General features: G+C 42.3%; 1 protein-coding gene across 2 annotated transcripts in view; it reads right to left on the reverse strand.

Annotated features, from left to right (window-relative positions):
* Positions 1–22,328, reverse strand: part of MTR (5-methyltetrahydrofolate-homocysteine methyltransferase) — a 1,755,520-nt gene that overhangs the window by 1,383,778 nt on the left and 349,414 nt on the right. The gene's annotated exons all lie outside the window — the stretch shown is intronic.

Genomic DNA, 22,328 nt, shown 5'->3' on the forward strand with positions numbered 1-22,328 from the left:
TAAAATCTTTTATGCTCACTTTGTGCCGAAAATAAAAGTTTTGCTTTAGGAGCTGAACTAATATAGAGGCAAGTGATATATAATTAAGTGGTGTGCAGTTACAAATTATGCATACTTAAACAAGATTTTGCTCTAGTACTCAATCTATATATTTACTGGCACTGCCAGAAAACTATATTCTACCATCACTACCACCATCCACCATGGGTTTAGCTGTGGAAGACAAGACTGAACATCCTGGAAAGTGGCAATAAGAGGGTTGTAATTAACCTTTGATGAATACAGAGTTGCCATAAACAAAACATTGCAACAGAACACAGCAAAGTGAGGAGCATTGGGCATCTTGAAAGCAACTACACGTGCACATGGGCATATTTGTCATCGCTGGCAGTTTCATGCCAAGATAAGGAAAACAGCAGCAAATGTTCCACAGCAGATTAAAAGCCCAGACTACTGACTCACTAGCTCACTCTCTAGCATAGTAATGTACAGAGGCTGCTGTCTGTTAGTTTATGTAGACGTTAGATCCTTCGCACAAGCAGTTGTCCCTTGTGAAGGAGAATCAGCACAACAACAGCTATCTTACAAGTGCCAGCAGAAGACAGTATGGCATGTCACAAGCAGTGGGAGAAAAAACGTTGGTGGAGACAGGGCGTCCAAATGGATGTGAAGAACTCTTACACAGAATGGCTCAAAAATACAATTAAAAAGTCGAGGGTGCATTGAGCTGAAACAAGATCACAATCCTCTTGAATAATGCAATAGGACTACTAAATTTTAAACTTTGGGATGGCAACAAAGCACTTTTATTTGTGAGGAAATTGCAATTATCAGTTAGCATACTGCAACTTCATAAATTCACAGAACATAAAATTGGCTAAAAATAACACCATATAAGCAAGATAAGCATAAGTAACTGCCTGAAAAGCTCGACACAATTACAGTTTTCGGTAGTCCATATTGTATGACCACTGTTGGATGAATGTGAAGAATCATTGACTGACCCATCAGATTCGGACTCCTGACTTCTTAAAAACGTTTATCAACTAAATGGAAGCGGTGCTGGCTTGAATTATTCAGTTTATTTCAGGATAACACATAACACATGCAGTCTTGGGGAGCAGCTAAAAGCAGAACTACTAAAGAATCTAGCTCGTTTCACACATGTTGTCCATTACAAATTACACTAGAAGTTCATGACCTCAGAGGATGATCAGCAAAGTGCAAAAGTGGACTACACTATGACCAGATATAGTCTCGAAATGATTCAGAAATGCAGACCCCTTGCTGCAATAAAAGTTGTTTAGTTTTGTAAAGCTAGCTTTTGTAGTAATAGACCTCAAAGACGGTGAGATTCCTGCGCAAGTATAAAATACAGGCTTCTTTTCAACAGACCTTCGTTGGCATGTTGGCACCACATCAACTCCTACAACTCAAAGTAATGCAAGTATCACTCACCATAATGGCATGCAACAGTCTCCACAAAAATAAAGCTGCCTGTGCCATCTCTAATTTTTCCAGCAAAAAATTAGAATACTAACTGTGCAGTATTACTCCCTAGCAGGTGACACTTATTCATGCTGCTCGGGTTTTATGGAGGAAAGGATACAAGAGGAATGAAGTGCGATTGTTATCAGTCTGATAATACAAGCACAAATGACTTTCGAGGCAGGAAGGGAAACGGTGGAGGAAAATGGGATAAATAACCAAGAGCAGAAACAAAAAAGCAAGACTACCCACGAGGATCAGGTGGAGGGAGTGGAGTAAGAGGAAAAATGAAGGGTTAATATAGTTGGTGGCCAAGAAATACCCAAAAATGTCCCTGGAAATTAGCAGGAATTAATTGCAGGGAACCTGGAGAATTGTTGGGAGAAATCCAGAGGAGAAGCTAATATGGATGTTTGTCACTTCTAAAGCAAACATGAGCAAGACAAGGTAGAACAGCCCTCTTACTCGGAGTATGACATCTGAGACAAGCAGACAGGGGAGTGACAGGTCAAGACCTTACTATCACTGGCTAGCCTAACCTTGGAAACAGCCCAGCGTAGACTGACTACCTTACTACACTCATACAGTTGCTACTGGTAAGTAAGCCCTACAAGCAAAACCTGGCAGAGGTGGAGGTCTATGTACTCATACAAAATGCTAAAGCAAGGTTGTCAGAGAAATAAGTACACAAATGGAATAAAAAAAAGTCATTTGGGATTTCTGGGTGGTACAGAGACATGATGGGTGCTTAAATGCAATGTTCTGCTCCTATGTTCAATGAAGTGATTGTTGCTGCTCCAGTAGTTAAAAATCAATGGTTTACACTCCTGAGTATTTAGATGTGAACGTCCCACTGATTGGCAAAAAAAAAAGTAAGTTTATGCCACTAGATCACTGAAGGGGAACAGCTGTAGAAACACATGTGCCGATGGTAAAATTCCAAATGTTGGCTCCTGAAACCAATACAGAAAGACTGGATGGTAGGTTTGACCAATTAATAATGGAACTTTAAAAAAAAAAATAAAAAAAAAAAATCAACAGTACCTTAGTGAACTACATTTTATTTTATTTTATTTATTTATTTTATTTTACATTTGTTGACCGGGCTAGTCCAACTGGATACATGTCCATTTTCAGTAGAGACCCGGGGAGATAAGCTCCACTAAAATCTACATAAATACGAGACAGACAAAAAGTACAGAAACAAACAATCCAAAATACATAAACTTGAAAATATCCTTCAACAAGTTGATTTATACCGAAACTTAATTCTAATGTAGATGAGTACAAATGTTTAGCAAGGCAAAAATACAGTAATGTTTACCATGAGAAAGTCTTACATAATTCACAAAGAGGGGAGTGAGAGGATTAATTTACTAAAATCAGCAAGGTGGATGAGTGGAGGGGAGATGTAGAAAAAGGTATATACTGGGGGGGGGGGTTAGTCTGGGTTAGTACATGGACATAGTCATTGTAACTTTAGTTGAATTTTTAGTTGTTTTTTAATGAGTGGTAATGATGAGAGAGATGTCAGTTTACTGGGAAGCTTGTTCCAAATCTTCCCCACTGAGTTTGAGAAAAGAGAGTTACCTGCCTTATTGTGGGATTTCTGAATGGTTACCAGTAGTTTATTTGCAGATCGAAGGGTAGTAAGGTTTATGTAGGGGGAGATGAGGTTTTTGAGAATAGGAGTTTTATTAGGCTGGTATAGAATATTATGGGTAATGCAGAGTTGTTGAAATTCAAGTTGGTTATTAAGTTCTAGCCAACCTAGAAGTTTGAGATTTAGACAGTGATGAGTTCTAAATGGGGAACCTGTTGCAGACCTGGGAATATTGTTATAAGAAGTGATCAATTTGTTTAGACTGCTTTTGGAAAGATTAGTAAAAATAGGTGAGGCATAGAGGAGGGTGGAGATCAGATGGGTCTGGGCAATAGTAGCTCTACCATCTGGGGTGAGAAAGGATTTTATCCTATACAATGATCCAAGTTTTCTGTTTACAGTTTTAATTGTAGCATTAATATGTGAATCAAAGTTGAGGTTGTTATCAATTATTACGCCTAAGAGTTTGGTAGTTGGGTCAGGAGCTATGATTGTGCTATCGATGGATGTAACAGAGAAAGTAATTGGGGTGGATTTTATAGTAGGAGTGAAGAGTAGTAGTTTGTTTTTTTTGGCGTTTAGGAGTAGACGACGTTGTTGGAACCAGTTTTCTACTTGGTTAAATACTGTTTGGGTGATGGAGTGCAGTTCAGACGGGGTGGAAGCTTTACAAATCAAAGTGGAGTCATCTGCATATTGTATGCAGGTAAGTAGAGGTAATATAGTGGAAAGGTCGTTAATGAATATGGAGAAAAGTAGTGGTCCCAGGATCGATCCTTGAGGGACACCAAGGGTAATAGGGAGATGTTTGGATAGGTTGTTGTCCCACAGGACAGCCTGCTGTCTATTGTCTAAGTAGGACTTGAACCATTGTAACGCTTGGGTGTCAAGTGAGAATGAATTTAGTGTGTTGAGAAGTATTTGATGGTTAACCATATCAAAAGCTTTAGATAGGTCAATAAATAGTGCAGAGGAGAGCATGTTATTGTTACGATGTTTATTTATACAGTCCGTAAAGGATAGGAGGGCAGTAGTGGTACTATGGGATGGTCTAAAACCATGTTGACAGTCAGCTAGTAGATTATTTTGGAGGATGTGGTCAAGAAATTGTTGATGTATGCATTTTTCCATGATTTTGGCAAGTGGTGATACTAGGGCTATAGGTCTACAGTTGGAGAGTTCAGTTGAGGTACCACCCTTGTGAAGTGGGATTATGTGAGAGATTTTCCAGAGTGAAGGGATGTAGCTTTCGGTTATGGTTCTGTTGATTAGGATAGTAATGGGATAGGCAAGAACTTTTGCAGCAGTTTGAAGGAATTCAAGTGGTAGGAGATCAGCTGAGGGAGTACAAGGTTTAAGTTTATGAAGTAGAGTATAGATATAGGTTTTACGTGAAAGGTAGATAGTAGGGATGTTAGGGAGGATGAGGGGGTAGAGTTAACAGGTGGTAAGGTGTTAGCTAGAGATTGGATTGTTTCTGAATAAATTTTATTGAAAGCATCCGCTAACTGGGTGGGAGAGTTTGGAGAGAGACCAGATGGGGTTGGTGTTTTGGAGTGGCCTGGATGTAATAGTTTGCTTATGCCTGACCAGAAGGTTTTGGGTTGACTTTGGTGCTTTTTCTGGAGTTTCAAGAAATAGTTTTTTTTATCCTGAACTATTGATTTGTTGGTGGCATTTCTAAGCTGTCTAAAGAACTGCTGATCAACTGGGTCTTTAGTGTTTCTCCATTTGAACCAAATTTTGTTTCTTTGAAGGATTTGTTGTCTGGTTTCTTTAGTAAGCCATGGGGCTGCTTTGCTTCTAATTCTTATAGTGCGTGAAGGGGCATGGAATTCAAGAATTTGTAGGAATTTGGAGGTGAAATAGGATACTGCTTCATCAAGTGGTAGGTGCCTTAAAGGTGACCAGTCACAGGATTGAAGTTCAGATTGAAAGGTTAAGGGGTCAAAGTGTTTTTTGTTGCGGGTGATTTTAAAGGGAGTTTGATTTGGGATAAAGGATTTTTGTCTAGATAAATCGGTAAGTGAGTGGTCACTAATATTGTCGGGAAGGATACCAACTTTGTAAGAGAGGGGGTGTATGTTGATGAGGATCCAATCTAGTATACTTTCTTTGTCACTGGGTTTATGGATTCTGGTGTGGGTGGTAATAGTTTGGGAGAAGCCATAGAGGTTTATATGGGCTGTAGGTTTAAGAGTGGCACAGGTGTTCCAGTCTATATTAAAGTCACCGAGTACAATGGTTTCTTGAGGGAAGGATGTCAAAAGCCAGCAGAGGATACTTTCTAGGGTGCTGATGTTATTGCCTGGGGGTATGTAGGTGCATATTATGTATATGCATTTTGTAGCACTGAGCTGGAGCTTAGAGATAAGGATTTCTACACTGGTGTCTAGAGGTGGTTGTATTAGTGGAGAAGTGATTTGTAAATGAGATTTATGCAGTATTGCTACCCCACCACCCTTTTTGGTGGGTCGGTCTAATCTTAAGATATTATAACCAGGAGGGAGTATTTCACTGTCTTTTGTAACAGGTTTAAGCCAAGTTTCTGTTAAGCATAAGATATCAAAAGAGTAAGTATCTAGTAGTGTGTGTAGTTGGCTTACTTTATTGTTAACACTCCTTATATTAAGGTGAGCTTTGAGTAGAGAATTTGGGGTTAGACGGGGAGTGAAAGGGGGAGTGGGGTGGCTAAGGGTGTTGCTGCCTGGTCCTGGGTTGGGATGAATGTCCCCATGAAGGAGAGGATATGTATTGGGATTGTAGTGATGCTTCAGAAGTTTAATGCAATTTTGGTGTGATTTTCTATATTGTGTGAATGTAAGATGGGCGATTCTGTGGAATTTAGGAGATAGATAGGTTGAGTTGGATGTTATGTTTGAATGGCTTAGGGATTTAAGATCATTTATTAGCAATGTTTGTTTTAGGGGTTGTTGAGCTGACGTGAATTATAGGTTTTCATAAAAGGTAAGGGTGTAGCGTATAGAAAGGATAGATAGGAAAGAAAGTAGGAGCGGTATATGTATATATGTGAGTGTATGAGTAAGAGGCATGTTTGCAGGAGATTATAGAATAGTATAGGATTTAGGAGGTAGGGGTAGAGCGAGTGTGGAGTATAGAAATATGTAAGAGGTGAGTGAGGATAAATTGTCAGTAAGGGAGTAGGTGTGTGTATGATTGGTCTGTAATGAGTTAGGGACAGCTATTGGGTAGGGAGGAGGGGGTGTGGCTTTGTAAGTATAAGAGTAGGACCACTGGGGGGTGGGTGTGAATTGGGGGTAGGGGAGCGGAGTGAGCCCACAGGGCAAACGGAGCGGGTTAGAGCAGGTAAGTGAGAATCTGCAGAGACAACCAGAGAGCAGCAGCAGATTCTTGAGGCAAAGTAAGTATGTCCAGGTTGAAAGAGAGTGGTAAATCAGGTGAGTGGTAGAGAAATGTTGGTGGAGTGGAAGGATTGAAAAGAGTGCAGCTAGATGGTGGGAAGAGAAAGGTAGCAGCAGAGTGATACAGCAAGGAAATATGCAATTAGTCAGGGGAAGAGAGCTGGAAATAGTATACAGAGCAGATATTTGGGAAGGTGGAGAACGAGGTATAACCCTAGTCTGGATTAGGGTGCCACCTAGTGAGCGGAAAGTAGAATACAACAGAGGTATGTATATTAGAGATAGCTAGATGAGGGACTACAGATAATAGATAGCAAAGGGAGAAAGTAGCAGATTGCTATATGGGTTTAGAGGAGAAAGAAATTGCTGCAGGGTTCCCTATTTGGTAGCTTGGTTTCTCTAGGTCCTAGATCAAGTATAATTACAAAATGCACCTTAATAGGTAGGTCCAAGGTGGAACATACTTTCTTAGTCTTTTTTCTTTCGTTTTGCAGCTGAGAGCAAAAATATTGAACTGGGGCAACAGGTTTCCTTGGCCAGACGGTGGGACATTTGGAACAAGTAAATCACAAAGGGGTCCTGAAAGACCAAGCAGGTCCCTTAGTACAGGATAGGGGGTAGAGAGTTTCTTAGTCCTTTTTCTTTCGTTTTGCAGCTGAGAGCAAAAATATTGAGCTGGGGCAACAGGTTTCCTTGGCCAGACTTTCTAAAGCTGACGAGAGAATTTAAGATAGAGACATCACTAGCAGTGCTTCCTGATCAGCTAGTGGACCAGGAACAGGACATTCATAAACTTCAACAACAGATGCAGCAAACCAAAGCAAGAATGTAATTATTAGAAAACAAAACATTCAATCTGAAAGAGAGAGTGTTGCGCAATGACTTAATATTACAGATACATCGCCACTGCAGCGGCATAGAGAGATAAAGCCCTAACTATGGCCAGATGACCCTTTTTTTTTAAGATAGGGATGGCATTTCTTGATGATGTTCCCTACGGGGAGGCATAATCCAAACAGGAGAGTAGTCCTTGAATAATGGTCAGTGAAAGCAAGGGAGGGGGAGGTGGACTAACGGGATAGGTCATAAAGTAACCCTACCAGCAGATGTAAATGATACATGCCCAGGACATACTTAAGCTCTGAGCTAGCCATATTTATAACCCGAGAAAGGGTGTGTGTGGGTGGGGGGGGGGGGGGGCAGATGGCTGGTAGACCAAGCAATGGATGTGATGCACTGGGTAGAGTGACAAAAGAAAAGATTAATGATACCCGAAAGACTGGAGGGTCAGAACTGTGCAGAATTCATCAGCAAAAACATTTGAGTGGTTACGAAATTCAGAGAAAGATTTAATAATACAGTGGGCTCAAAGGGTGTTTATCCTTATGCAAATGAGGCAATGCTTCCCACACCACTATGTGTAGACTTTTCAATCTTACATTGAAGGAAAGAGTTTTGGGGAAGGTCTGGTTCCCAGTCAAACATCTGAAGGTAGAAGAGAGGACAGTATTTATGGAACAGAATTATACAGTGGACACTAGACAACAGAGAACAGACTTCAAACAGCAATTAAAATGTGCAGGGTGAATGGGTGTAAATTCAAACTGCTAATTCTGCTGTCCTAAAAGTTCAGCTACTGGGAGGGAACAGTCCTATTTATATCTCCAAAAAATGCAACCCACAAGCTTCAGCAATCCTCTTCAAATGAAGAGCAAGGGCACAATTTCTACTCAAAAGTCTACCTTAACTGATGGACAAATTCACTTAGACTCTGCCATAACTTGCTGTGAAAGAAAGTTAGTTTGTGTTTGCCTTCTTGTATTTTGTACTGCATCACTGTCTTATACTATTCTGTATATTCTTTACACTGTTTTACTTGTATTCTGCTTCCACACAGCCTATCTGGACCAAACCAAGGCCTTCGACACCATCCCCCACTCTGGAATCATAGATAAACTTACTAAGCTGGGCATAAATCCCTACGTCACTCGATGGGTTGCCAACTGGCTTACTGACAGAACCCAGACTGAAAAAGTAGCCGACTCCAAATACAGCTCCAGACAAGTGACAAGTGGAGTACCTCAGGGTTCAGTCCTGGGACCGCTCTTATTCAGCATCTACTTCTCTGAAGTACAGGCCAACACTAAGGGACTCTGGCTAACAAAGTTCGCAGATGACTGCAAACTGGGAGCCATTAATGAATCCCCAAATGATGTGGATATTCTACAAAAGGACCTTACAGAAACAGATGCTTGGTGCCAGAGCCATGGGCTCAAGCTTAATGCCAAGAAATGTATAGTTATCCCCTTTGGGAAAAATCATGTACCCATAAAATACCACATAGGTAGCAGTACACTAAACACCAAAAGTGTGATGGCAGACTTATGGACAAAGGTGGACAATGGTCTCACCTTCGATAACCACATCACCACAACAGTCAGGAAATCCTTCTCTGTGGCACAACTCATCACTAAGGGCTTTTCATCCAGAAAAAAGGAGGTCATTGTCCCACTGTACTCATCCCTCATTAGACCCATTATAGAGTATAATGCCCCATTTGGTATGTACCTCACAAGACATCTGCAACAGCTGGAAAGGCCGCAGAAATACTTCACTAAAAGAATCACAGGCCTAAAGCAGATGCCCTATGCTGACGGTCTAAAAAAAAACTCCAACTATACTCTGTGGCAGTGGCATATCGTCTACTCAGAGGCAATCTCTGCTTAACATACAAGGCCATGTCCAACTAACATACAAGGCCATGTTAAACCCTGAGCTGTTGGACATGCTCCACTTAAAGAAATCCCAATCCCTCAGAGCCACACGCTCCAGGGATCTAAACCTTGTCATCACAATGAACAAAACATGCTGGAGGGATAGGTTCCTGACCCTGAGACTCCCCATACTCTGGAATAGACTGCCCATACACGTCAAGCAGAGCGACTCCTTGGCCCTCTTCAAAAGGAACCTTGACGATTGGATAAGAGATAGGAAATTCACCCCAAGGATCATGTCAGTCGCCCTGCTAGACAGGGGTCCAGGGAAGTAAATATTGTGGGAAGAACTATCCGGGAATTTGTTTGGCTAGGGTTATATAGGCCCTAGGGCCGATAGCCTAGTTCCAACCTATGAACCTATAAAGTACACATTTAAACTAGGAAAAAGACCATAGCTGCATGTTTTTCCCCACCTCCCACTCTACTTTTAAACTCAATTGCCCCTTACTTTAATTTAACTACATATCCCCTTCTCTCTTCTCTTTCATTGGCTATTGTGAGTAAGCACAAAATTACCATTTTGAGATCACTTCCCTTCACTTATTTAAATTTATTGTGCATCCTACTGTATTCCATAGAACCAGAATACAAACTGCCCATCCCCTTCCAATCTATATTGCTCTTTTAAAATTAGTGGCTCTCCACTTAGATAGCTCAAGCTTAAGTTACCCCCTCTTTCATATCTAACTGCTTAGTGCACACTGCAGTTCTTAGGATATTAACTCATTTTCCATCCTACCTATAAAACCTAAAACATCTAATACAAGAATACCAATAACTGGAGAACCCACGTTTTGCCTCTCAGTAATCATCTTGGGGTTAGTGCTTCTGTTCTGTTCCTGGTGAGAGAAGGAGTAAAGGGACATTATTTGCTGGTAAGGGTGTAGCCAGGCATACTGTCTGTACTCAACTGGGAACATTTTTCTTAAGCATTATATCAACATCATATGAACATGGCTTTTTTCAGGTCATATTATGTCTATAACTGTCTAAACGAATGCATTTAACAACAGATACAACATTGATAAACTACAAACAATATTTTTAATAGTATTTGGGGGAACAGCTGAAAATGTTACTTACAATTAAGTGCTTGGGGGGACAGCATTTTGAGAGGTGTGTCCATTTTTAAGTGATATGTGTACAAGGGGCAGCAGCACTGAGAGCTTGTGAGTACAAAATGGAATTTGCTTGCTACAACCTGACTTCCTGGAGACTGCTGATCATCAGAAAGCCCAGTAACTGCTTCATAGATGCCAGCTTGGAATTTGTGCTTATATTTTGCGCTAGGTGAGAGAAGGAGCAGAATGCATTGATTCCCGTCTGTTTCTGATTGGACAGTGTTTGACCTTCTTGACTGGTCTACCTGCTGTTCAAGGCATCTACCAGAAAAAGGCTACAACAAGCTTACAGACCCTTGTATAGTCTAGGACAAGACTGGATCAACAAAGAGCCTGTGGCCTGCCTCTCATCTTGGGACTGGTGATATTGTTTTGCTTCTGATGAGAGAAGAAACAAAGAAGCATTGTATCCCAACAGTGTGAAGCTGTGGTGAGACCGGCACTAGTAGTAGCCAGACAGTAGCCATTCAGGCGACTCCCCTCTTTTCATCTTTCTTGACAAGCTAATCCTTTCTTTTCAGTAAATACTGCTTTATTTCCTGATGTCTAACCTAACTTCAGAATATCTGCCTACATACTTCATAAATCAGGGTCTACTTAATATAGGTTCATAGGTAGGTACTAGGCTATCGGCCCAAGGGCCTACATAAGCCTAGCCAACAAGGTTCCTTGGCTTACGCCACCCAAGAAAGTTACTTTCCTGTGCCACTGTCGAGCAGACACACAGAAGTGATCCCCGGGGTGTATTTCCTATTTCCCATCCACTCATCAAGATTTTTCTTGAAGAGTGCTAATAAAGAACTTTGCTTGACATAGATGGGTAGCCTGTTCCAGAGTATGGGAAGTCTCTGGGACAGAAATCTATCCCTCCAGCATGTCCTGTTTATTGTGGTGACAAGGTTTAGGTCCCTGGAGCGTGTAGCTCGGAGGGATTGGGATTTCTTTAGGTGTAGCATGTCCAACAGCTCTGGGTTTGACATAGCTTTATATGTTAGGCAGAGATCACCTCGGAGTAGGTGATATGCTACGGAGTAAAGCTGGAGTTTTTTGAGGTGGTCAGTGTAGGGCATTTGTTTGAGGCCAGTAATCCTCTTTGTGAGGTACTTCTGTGGCCTTTCCAGCTGCTGCAGATGTCTTGTGAGGTACATTCCAAAAGGGGTGTTGTACTCTATAATGGGTCTAATGAGTGTTGAGTAGCGGGGAACAATGACCTCTTTTTTCCTGGATGAGGTGTGCCACATAGAAGGACTTCCTGATTACTGTGGCGATGTGACTATCAAAGGAGAGACTACTGTCCACCTGGGTCCCAAGGTCTCTTATCACGCATTCGGTGTTAAGTAGATTGCTGCCTATGTGGTAGTTCATGGGTACAGAGATTTTACCAAAGGGGATGACACTGCACTTTTTGGCATTGAGCTTGAGGCCATGGCTCTAACACCAGGCATCTGTCTCAGCGAGACCCTTCTGTAGGATGTCCACATCAATAGTTTCCCTTCAAGTGTTTGGTAGTGCCCTGTACAGACACAGACACCGACACCGTGGATTGACATTTTTCCCGAAAAAGCAACACTGAAACTTCACCGATACCTAGTTCAACACAGCACAACTAGCTTGCAGTGACAAGCATTGCCCCCAGAGTTGCAAACTGGATACTCCTGACATTATTTTATATTCCCACTCCAAATGTCTAATTAATAAAAAAGGGTCTATTGGTATAGATATGAACTTTCAACTATCTCCCTCACCAGCTTGGTGAATATGAGCATCCTGAGGCATTGTAGAAACTGCCTCATGTTTACTGACAACCAATTAATTCTCAAACAAATTGATATGTAAGGGAAAGATTTATCTACACAATGTCACTGGAGACAAAGTTCTCACATAAAAGCACTCCTAACGTCAATAAGGTTGTCAGCAGTACACACGCTACACCCATCACACACAATTCAAAGCAGACACATAGATCCACATATGCTGAGGCATATGCCTAGATGAAGTACACATAACAAATACCCTCAGCAGCCCCAAATGCACTCTATACAACACCCACATCAACACAGACAGCCACATCTCATGGAGCCTCTACTTCTAAGCCCATAAGGCAACCCACCACACAATCCAACATTCTGGTGACTCCATTGTGAGATACACTGATGTCCCATTGACCAGGCGGAGTAAGGAGAAAGTCAAGGTCAGTTGCTTATTAGGGAGCAGGATCTGCCACATTGCATATGCACTCAGGTCATACTCCATGCAGGTGTAAATGACCTGAGATGTACCTCCATAAACTATACTGAAAAGACAAATCATAGAGCTCTCAGTATGTGTATCCCAGGCTAGTATGAGCCTGGCATTGAGCAGCATTTTACCTTCTCCAATGAAGGTGCCACAATACAAACAAAAGATGGCCGAGTTTAATAATTGGATTAGTTTCTGGTGTTATTCTAATGGGGGGGTGCAATATTTGTCAGCATGGAAGGAGATGGACAACAGACCACACTGCTTTGCCAGAGATGGTCTGCACCTCTCCACTCTAGGCTTTCGAATATTAGCTAAAACATTGTCCTCCCCCATAGTGCCTTTTTAGGTAATTCCAAACTGAAAGTACTTCTGACATAGCAAATCAGAACCAAGAAAATCTAAAGGTGTTACTGCTCTATGCTAGGGGTTTCTAAACAAAATAAAATGTACCCTCTACAAGCTCTCCTCATCCAACAGAATGTTGATGTCTGTTTGGTCACCTAGACATGGTTTAAAGCCACGGAGAGCACACTGGCAGTGCAAGACTTTAATGCCTTCCACGCATTTAGACCAGCTACTACACAGACAGGAAATAAAGGTGGAGGTGTCCCGATTTGCATCAAAAATAAATATACCTCAAGGCTGGTCAAACAGGGCAATGCACTTGAGCTTCTCCACATTCAGATCACTACAGCCGAAATCCCATATCACTTCCTTGCAAGTTATAGGTCCCCTTCAATGACCCAGGAAACCCATACCATGTATTTAAACTTATCGGAAACACTCACCATCCAAACCAATACCATGTTCATGGGTGACTTTAACAGGGAATCATATATTACACCAAACGTACAAGCACAGAGATTCATGAATTTTGTTAAAAAAGAAAAACCTGAACCAGACTGTTAATACACCATCCAGAGTGCAACCATTCTGGATCTGGTCCTTACAATATGGGAGATTGCTGCACACCCCTTCTATAATGTCTTCTCAGGTAAGGTCAGACCACAAAACAGTCTCCTTTCAAGTAAAAATAAAACTTAGAACCCTCAGCTAACCTGGAATATTCTGTAACTACTCCAAGGCTAACTTCCTACTATTAAGTGATAACCTGGCAAAATCCCAAGCCCCCCCATGAATCCTGAGAACATTGCTATCTACGCAGAACTGTTCACAGAAACCCTATACAAGGATGTTTATAGCTGCATAGAGGCAGCTGTACCAAACATAAAATCCAGAAATAACTCAAAAAACAAGCCACCCTGGAAGAATCACAACATCAATAGGCTGTATAACAGAAGGAGGAAAATCATGGCAAAAATTAGGAGGTGCAACACCCAGCAGGATAAAAAAACACTCTCATCAAATTAAACAAACAACTCAGAGGACAAATAAAGTCTACCTAAGCCAAACTTGAGGCAATTTTGGCCTCAGAGGTCAAACACAATGACAAGGCATACTTGAGCTATGTTCACAACCTCAAAGGCAATACACAGATGTGTACAGAGCTCATTGTTAACAGAGCCACCTATACTGAGCCAGATGATACAGCAACCCTACTGGCCGACAAATTCAGCTCCAACTTTACCCCCTCTCTTCTCCTCAATCTTCCCTCAGGAAATACCATGAAATATAACTCCTCCTGCTAACACTAAGGAACAAGTCTTTAATGCTCTCTCTAAGGCCAAGAACACTGCATCAATTGGCCCAAACAATATCTCAAAATGTCTTCTAAATAGCATGAAACATCACCTTTCAGCCCCCCCCCCCCAGAATTACTATTTAACTGTAGCCTCCAAATAGGCTTTGTGCCTCATGAATGGAGAACAGCAAGTCATCCCTCTGTACAAATGTGGGCCACCTACAGACCATGGAAACTACAGACCCGTAAGTCTCATTAGTCTCATATGCAAAGCAATGAAAAGAATTATCATGGAAATGATCAGTAATGACATAGGAAACCACCAGACACTGGACCCAACTCAGTTTGGTTTTGTCAAGGTAAGGTCGTGCCTACTCAACCTGGTGGACTTCTTTGAGAAGGTCAACAAAGCAATGGATGATGGCAAAATGGTTCACACTGCCTGCTTTGACCTGGTCAAGGAATATGACACAATACCCCACATGGGCATTGTTGACAAACTCAAGAAGTTAAGTATAAACCCTTATGTATCCAGTAGACAGGCAGCTGGCTCACAGACAGGACCCAGGAAGTTAGAATTTGAGAGGCCACCTCAACAAACAGGCCATCCACAAGTAAAGTCCCTCAGGGATATTTGTCCTGGGACCACTCCTTTTTGGCATTTTACTTCTCTGAAGTCAAGGCCAATGTCAATGGCCTCTGGCTGACTAAATTTGCAGATGATTGCAAACTAGAAGTTGTCACTGCACCCCCTCCCTCCGACAAAAATGTTCTCCAGGAAGAGCTGACACAGACAAACGACTAGTTTCAGAGCCATGGACTAAAACTAAATTCCTAGAAATGCATAATATATGTCAGGAAGTCACCCACCCTTGTTACCTATCATACTGACAAGACACCCCAAAGAGTTGACCCAGTAGTCAGGGATTTGGGGGGGGATACACACAGACAGTAGTCTATCCTTTGACCATCACATGTCTACAGTAGTGAAGAAATAATAATATGTTGTGCAACTTATAAACAAAAGTATGGCATCTACGTCCAAGGAGGTCATTGTCCCACTATATCTGGCATTCATTAGACTTATCATTGAGTACAATGTCCCCACAGAGGTCATTCACTAAAAGAATACAGGGTGCAAGTTACATGTCTTGTGCAGATCACCTCAAGGCCCTATCCCTGTATTCTGTCTCCTACAGGCTGTTGAGGGGAGATCTATGCCTGGCATACAAGGCATTGTCAGACCCCACTTTGATGAACCTCGTACATATCTGCAAAACAAACAGCACCAGCATTACCCATTCTAAAAACTTAAACCTTTCTTGTGATATAAATAGGATCTGCTGGAGAGAGATGTATGTATCCCAGACACTACCCCTTCTCTGGAATAGGCTCCCCATCCATGTGAAGCAGAATTCCTCCCTAACCCAATTTAAGTGTAACTTGGACAATTGGATGGGAAAAAGGAAATTCACCCCGGCTTGGTACCTATGTCTCTAATGGATACAGGCAGCCTGTAAATGTGTCATCTCCCAGGCCCCTGCTTGTAAATGTTTCATCTCCCAATCCCCAATTATCAAGGGTACAAGAACTTGTCAGACATTCGTGATGCATGACTAGGCGTAAAAAGGCCCTTGTGGTCATTAGCTTAATAAACACATATGAACTTATGAAAGGTAACAGAGTGGGATGAGACCAAGATGACATTTGGACTGCAGGTTAGAGACTGCCTTCCCTACCAGGAATTGATAACAGAGTATAGTCAAAGAGAAAGGGATAGGGGAAGCCTAAGTGAAAGGCCTGCTCTGGTATACCTTTTAGTTGAATCTAGAAAAGAAGCTGCTGTTAAAAATGGATAATTAGTACAGCATATAAAACATTGCAAGATAACAATAAGAATCAATCACAGCAGGTTAGAAAAGACTGGAAAAACAATGAGATGACATATGTATGGCCCTCAAGTATTCAACAAAGTTCAGAAGGTTAAGGATTTTTGTTTGGAAGTGTTTGTAGAGGTATTTTTATACCCAAAGCAGACTTAAAAGAATTTTTCCTCAGGTAGATAGTAAATGTCGAGGTGTGATGAAGAAGAAACAGCTAACTGGGAACATGCATTTTGGGAGTGTAATGAATTGTCAGATTTAAAACATACTCCGTCAGAAACACTGGGTAAGCAAATGACTAAGTAAGGAAATTAGTCTTTTGAGCTGAGACACAGGATCTGAATTGCCATACACAGTAAGGGTGTACTAAGTTTAATTCTGTTGGACGCCAAAAAAGCAATTACTAGAAAAAGGAAATCAAAGTCTAAACCAACTGTACTTGAAGTACTGAATAATGTAAAAGAGATAAAATAACTGTTAAAAAGGTCTTTAGAAAAGGAAAAGAGCAAATTATAAAGAAAGTACAGTTTTGTACACTTACCATACATGTAGATGTTCGAGTGTATTCACTGTTGCAGTTATTTAATTTGGGTTATCTGTTTGCAGTAGGCCACAGTCGTCCTGCTTATCAAAGTCTTGGGTCCTGCGTCGGTTGCTGTCTCACCTTCCATGACGTCAGGTAGTCAGGGGTATAAAGCATGCAGCCAATGCCATTACATCAGTTTTTCTTGCCCCAGATGTCAGGTGTCCCTCCAACAAAAAAGCAAATACACCAAAAAGCTTTAAGCATAGTAAAAAGGAATACAGGTATAGCCAAAAAAAGTCAGGGGGCTGGAGGGAGGGTAACCAGGACTGCAACAGTGAATACACTCGAACATCTACATTTATGGCAAATGTACACGGCTGTACTATGTTCTTCGTGTTTCACTGTTGTAGTCATCACATTTGAGTAGATTCCCAAAGCTAAGGATGGCAGGAGGAAATTAGATAGCATTAGGACCAGCTATAAGGTCCTGCAAGACTGCAGGGGCAAAGTCAGCTCTCTATTTAGAGAAAATTGGCAAATGGTAATGCTTGGTGAAAGTATGTACAGAACCCCAGGTAGCAGCTTCTAGAATGTCCCTGGTAGGGATGCCCCTGAGAAAGGCTGTAGAGGTAGATGAAGCCTTGGTTGAATGTGGTCTTATCCCCTGTGGGATAGGTTTCCATTGTGTTTATAACAGAAATGAATGCAATGGCCTATCCATTTAGAAATGGTTTGCTTTGAAATGGCCTTCCCCTTTGGCTGCAGCAAATGCCACCAGCAGCTGTTCAGATTTCCTGAGAGGTTTAGTTCTGTCCAAGTAAAATCTAAGTTGTCTGTGCACATCTAAGGAGTGCAGTATTCGTTCCCCTTTGTTCTGTGGATTAGAAAAGAAGGTTGGCAAATGAATGGACTGATTAAGAGCCACACTGGATACCACCTTGGGCATGAAGGAGGTATTGGTCCTGAGGGACACCCTGTCTGCATGAAAGATGCTGAAAGGCTCCACAGCCATAAGGGCCTGTAATTCAGACACCCTTCTTGTTGAAGTGATGGCTACAAGAAAGGCTGTTTTCCAAGAAAGGAATTTCAACTCTGCATTTGCAGCTGGCTCAAAAGGAGGTAGCATGAGTTTTTCCAATACAAAGTTAAGGTCCCAGGCTGGAGTTGGGGCTCTCCTGGGTGGTCTTAAGGTCTTGGCCCCTCTAAGGAACTGCTTGAGCAGCGGATGAGAGATGAGGGGTGGTTCTGTGCTGTAATGAGCTGAAATGGCTGAGGCATGAATTTTGATGGAGGAAAAGGAAAGGCCCTTGTGAAGCATCTCAGTTAAGTATTGAAGAATCTGAGGTAAACTAGGCGCTGCTGTGCCCATCCTCTGAGCTTGGTTCCAGGAACATAATCTTTTTCATTTATCAGCATAAGATTTTCTAGTACTAGGCCTCCTTGCCTCCAGAATGACATCCAACACTTGTTTACTGAGGGATGGTAACAGAGAGATCAGGTAATTAGCCAGGCTGCCAGGTTCAGGGTTTGAAGCTGAGGGTGCAGAATCTGGCCCTCCTGCTCGGACAGCAGGGTAGGAGTCTGAGGCAAGTGCCATGGTGGCAGCAGTGACACACTACGCAAGAGGGGGTACCAGTGTTGTCATGGCCAGTCTGGTGCAATCAGTATCGTCCTTGGTTTGTCCTGTTTCATCTTTAGTAGAACCTTGGAGAGGAGAGGCAGAGGAGGAAAGACATAAACTGATATATTTTTCCAGGTGAAGGACAGGGCATCCGCTTTCCAAGCTTGTTTGTGGGGAGTCCTTGTGCAGAATTTGTCCAATTGGTAGTTCTGGGGGGAGACAAACAGGTCTATCTCTGGGCTCCCCCATTTGTTTATCAACATGTTGAATGTCTTTGGTTCCAGTTTCCACTCATGTGGGTCGATAAGATTTCTGCTTAGATCGTCTGCTAGTGTATTTAGCTTTCCTGGCAGAAATTGAGCCTGTAGGTGCACTTGATAGCTCAACGATGTGTTCCACAGAGCCAGGGCTAGTCTGCAGAGAAGGTATGAATGGGTCCCCCCTGCTTGTTTATGTACCACATAACAGTGGTGTTGTCCGTTTTTACCATTAACTGTCCTGAAAGAATGTGGTCCTTGAAGGCTGTCAGAGCATTCTGTACAGCTAACATTTCTTTTTGATTGATATGCAGGTGCATTTGACTTGGGTTCCATTTGCCCTGAATGCACTTCCCTGCCAAGTGAGCTCCCCATGCATGGTCTGATGCATTTGTTGTTAGAGTTTGGGTGGCAGGGGGTAGAGTGAATGGCAGTCCCTTGTTTAGGTGGCAGGTCTCTACCCAACAAAGGAACTCTAACTGTAGGCAAGTTATGATAGGAATCATTGCTTCTAGAGCCTGAGAATGTTGACACCATAGGCTTTTTAGATACCACTGCAGTTTCCTCATATGTAATCTTGCATATGGAATTAGAAGAATGGAGGAGGCCATGAACCCCAAGGCTTGCAGTCAGCAGGGTCTTTGTGGCCATTAGTGTGAAGTAAGCTGTAAAATGAACTTGTTTCTCTGGCATGAGGAAAGCCATCTGGGAAGTTGTGTTCAAGCTTACTCCCAGGAATACAATTTGTTGGCAGGGTACACAATGTGACTTATTTTTGTTTATGGTGTAGCCCAGAGAAGTTAGCACTTTTTGTACAAACACCAGATGATTCAAAAGTATGTCTTGGCTTTCTGCCTGAATTAGACAATCGTCCAGGTACGGGTATATTTGAATATTTGTTTGCCTGCAAAATTCAATGACTGGAGCTAGGCACTTTGTGAATACCCTGGGCGCAGTAGATAAGCCAAAGGGCAGTGCAAAGAACTGATAGTGCATGTAGCCTGCTTTGAAGCGTAAGTATTTTCTGCAAGATTCCCTGACTGGGATGTGCAGGTAGGCTTCCTTTAAATCCAGTGTTGCCAACCAGGCATCCTTGCCTAGCATACGAAGCAACTGGTGAAGAGTTAGCATCTTGAATTTTGGGATCACCAAAAAAGTGTTTAGGATAGAGAGATCCAGGATAGGACGCCAGGAGTTATCTTTTCTAGGCACCAGGGAAAAGTCTTGAGTAGAAACCTTGTCCCCTTTCCTTTTCTGGGACAGTTTGAATAGTCCTTATACTTAAGAGAAAGAACTTGCGTTTGAACCTCGGCCCACTGATTTGGGAGTAGATCTGGCCAACCGTTTGGGATTGGTAAATTGTGGAAGTGGAATCTGTATCCTTGGGAAACTATATTTAAAACCCATTTGTCCTGTGTAATGAGTTCCCAGTTTTTTGCCTGCAAAGCAATCTTTCTCCCTAATGGAGCAGTCAATTAAGAAGGGCTTGGAAGTTTTAAAGTTAAGTCATTGAGACAGTTTACCATAGGGGGGAGTGTTACTACTCCCTGCTTTGGAGGTGGAAGTCCCCCACTGCTTAGTCCTGTGCATACCTTGGGACTGAAGCCTGGGTGTTCTGCTGGTTCTGGGTTTGGACTGAGAAGGCCTGGAAGAGGGAGGAAAGGACCAATTCTTAGAGGACCAATGCCTACTGAATCTTGGAGGCTGTACTTGCAGGAAATCCTTAACAGTTTGCATAGATTTAGCCTTTTCCTCCATTTTTTTAAGTACTACTTCTGCTTTGTTGCCAAACAGTCGGTCCTGGTTTAAGGGAGCATCCAGCAATTTAGCTTTAACATGATCTGGCAAAGATTGCTCCTTAAGCCACGCCTGCCTTCTAAGTACAGACCCAGTGACAGCAGCCCTGCAAGATGCCTCTAGTAAATCAAAACCACATTGCAAAGTATGTTTTCCAACCTGTTCAGCAGAATGCATTAAAGCCTGTAAATCCTTATTTTCAGCACAGTCAGGAATCAACATAATTTTCTCTTTAAGCAATCCAATAATATACTGCTGATACTTTAACATTTAAAACTGGCAGTTTAAGGCCCTAATGGCCAAGGTTGCAGAAGTGTACACCTTCTTATCCCATCTATCCAGCGCCCTGGAATCTCTATGGGAGGGGGTAGGATTTTTGGCAGTAGTAGCCTTAATGCCCTTTGGTCCCTGTGAAATGGTCTCAGGATCCACAGTAGGATTTTTAAAGAGGAACTTGTGAGAGTCAGGAACCCTGTAATATCTATCTGGTTTTCTGGGAGCAAGAGGTAAGGAGTCAGGGGCCAAGCTAGATTCTGAAAAGGCATCATCAACATTGTCCAGTACAGGGGGGATAGCTAAAGGCCTGTGTTGGGGCAGGAGTAAGAAATCCCTAAGCCTCTTTATAAAATCAGAGTAATCCTGGCTTTCCCAGCGAAAATGCTCCCTAAGAATATGCAAGGTCTCACAAAATGAGAAATCCTCTGGAGGGGAAGCAGGGGGAATAGAGTCCTCTGCATCAGAATCCTCATAGGTAGATAAGGGTAAATCCTGGTCCTCAGAGGAAACAAATTTTAGAATCCTGATCAGAAGAATCATAAGCAAATGCAGTCCTAGGTCTCTTAGAGGCGGAAGGTCAGCTTCCCCTGATTAAAGTAATAAGGTTTTCAGCCATTCTTATCATTTGTTTTTTAGGCATAGAGACCTGACCATGTGGTCTGGGCGTCAGTTTTCTAGGCATGGACTGAGTTTTAGGCCTTGAAAAAGAAGATGGCGTTGGTTTAATATGCACATCAGTAGGCCTGAATGCACTCTCAGAAGCCGGTGCCTGCACAACGGCTCCGGACCCATCCAAGGTAGAGACATCTGCAGGTTCCACAGTTGAAGCATCTCGCGGCATACCGAACTCCGAATGGGTCTCAGTAGAGGCCTACGAATCTGAAGTAGTGGGTATCAGGGGCTGCGAAAGCGACTCACTGAGTACTGGTGAACTGGCGACTAGCTTAGGAGAAGCGTCGTCGGCAGCTTTGGACCTAGGCGGCCTGTCTCTGTCTTTATCTTTGCGTTTTTTCGGAATGTCGGTAGTCTGGTGGCTTACCGAAGCCATACCTGGGTAATTGAACCGAGTACCAAAATATTTGGAAGCATAAATATAATGACGACGAATAGTTTGTTGTTTAAATAAGGCACAAAACCGACAGCGACGTACATCGTGGTCAGGGCCTAGGCAAGGAATACAGTAAAAATGAAAATCTTTATGCGGTATTTGTTTCCACAAGAAATACAATTATTGACTTTTACTGACATCGGTTTAGAGCAAGAAAAAGTTTCCCCAATGGGGTACTTAGCTTTAGTTGAAGACTTCGGTTCTGAAACTCAAAAATGAAAATTTCATGAGTTGGCCGACCGGCACTTGCGAACTGCTTCTGCTTCGGGCACCGCACGGCAAGAAAGACAGATGGAATGGCGTCGGCTACATGCTTTATACCCCTGACTACCTGACGTCATGGAAGATGAGAGAACAACTTACGCAGGACCCAAGACTTTGATAATGCAAGCAGATAACCCAAATGTGATGACTGCAACAGTGAAACACGAAGACCATCTAAATGGAATTTGTGGAAACAACACATGCAGAATAATGTTCGGGAGGAGAAGTAAGGTTTAAGGGAAAGCCAGAATTGAAAAAAATATTATGTAATGTTGGACTGATGAACAGCTATAAAGAAAGAATACATATGTGATGCATAATATATTTAAATGGGGAAAAAT

This window comes from Protopterus annectens, chromosome 1.part2, assembly GCF_019279795.1.
Source record: "Protopterus annectens isolate FY-2018-M chromosome 1.part2, PAN1.0, whole genome shotgun sequence".
NCBI lineage: Eukaryota > Metazoa > Chordata > Ceratodontiformes > Protopteridae > Protopterus > Protopterus annectens.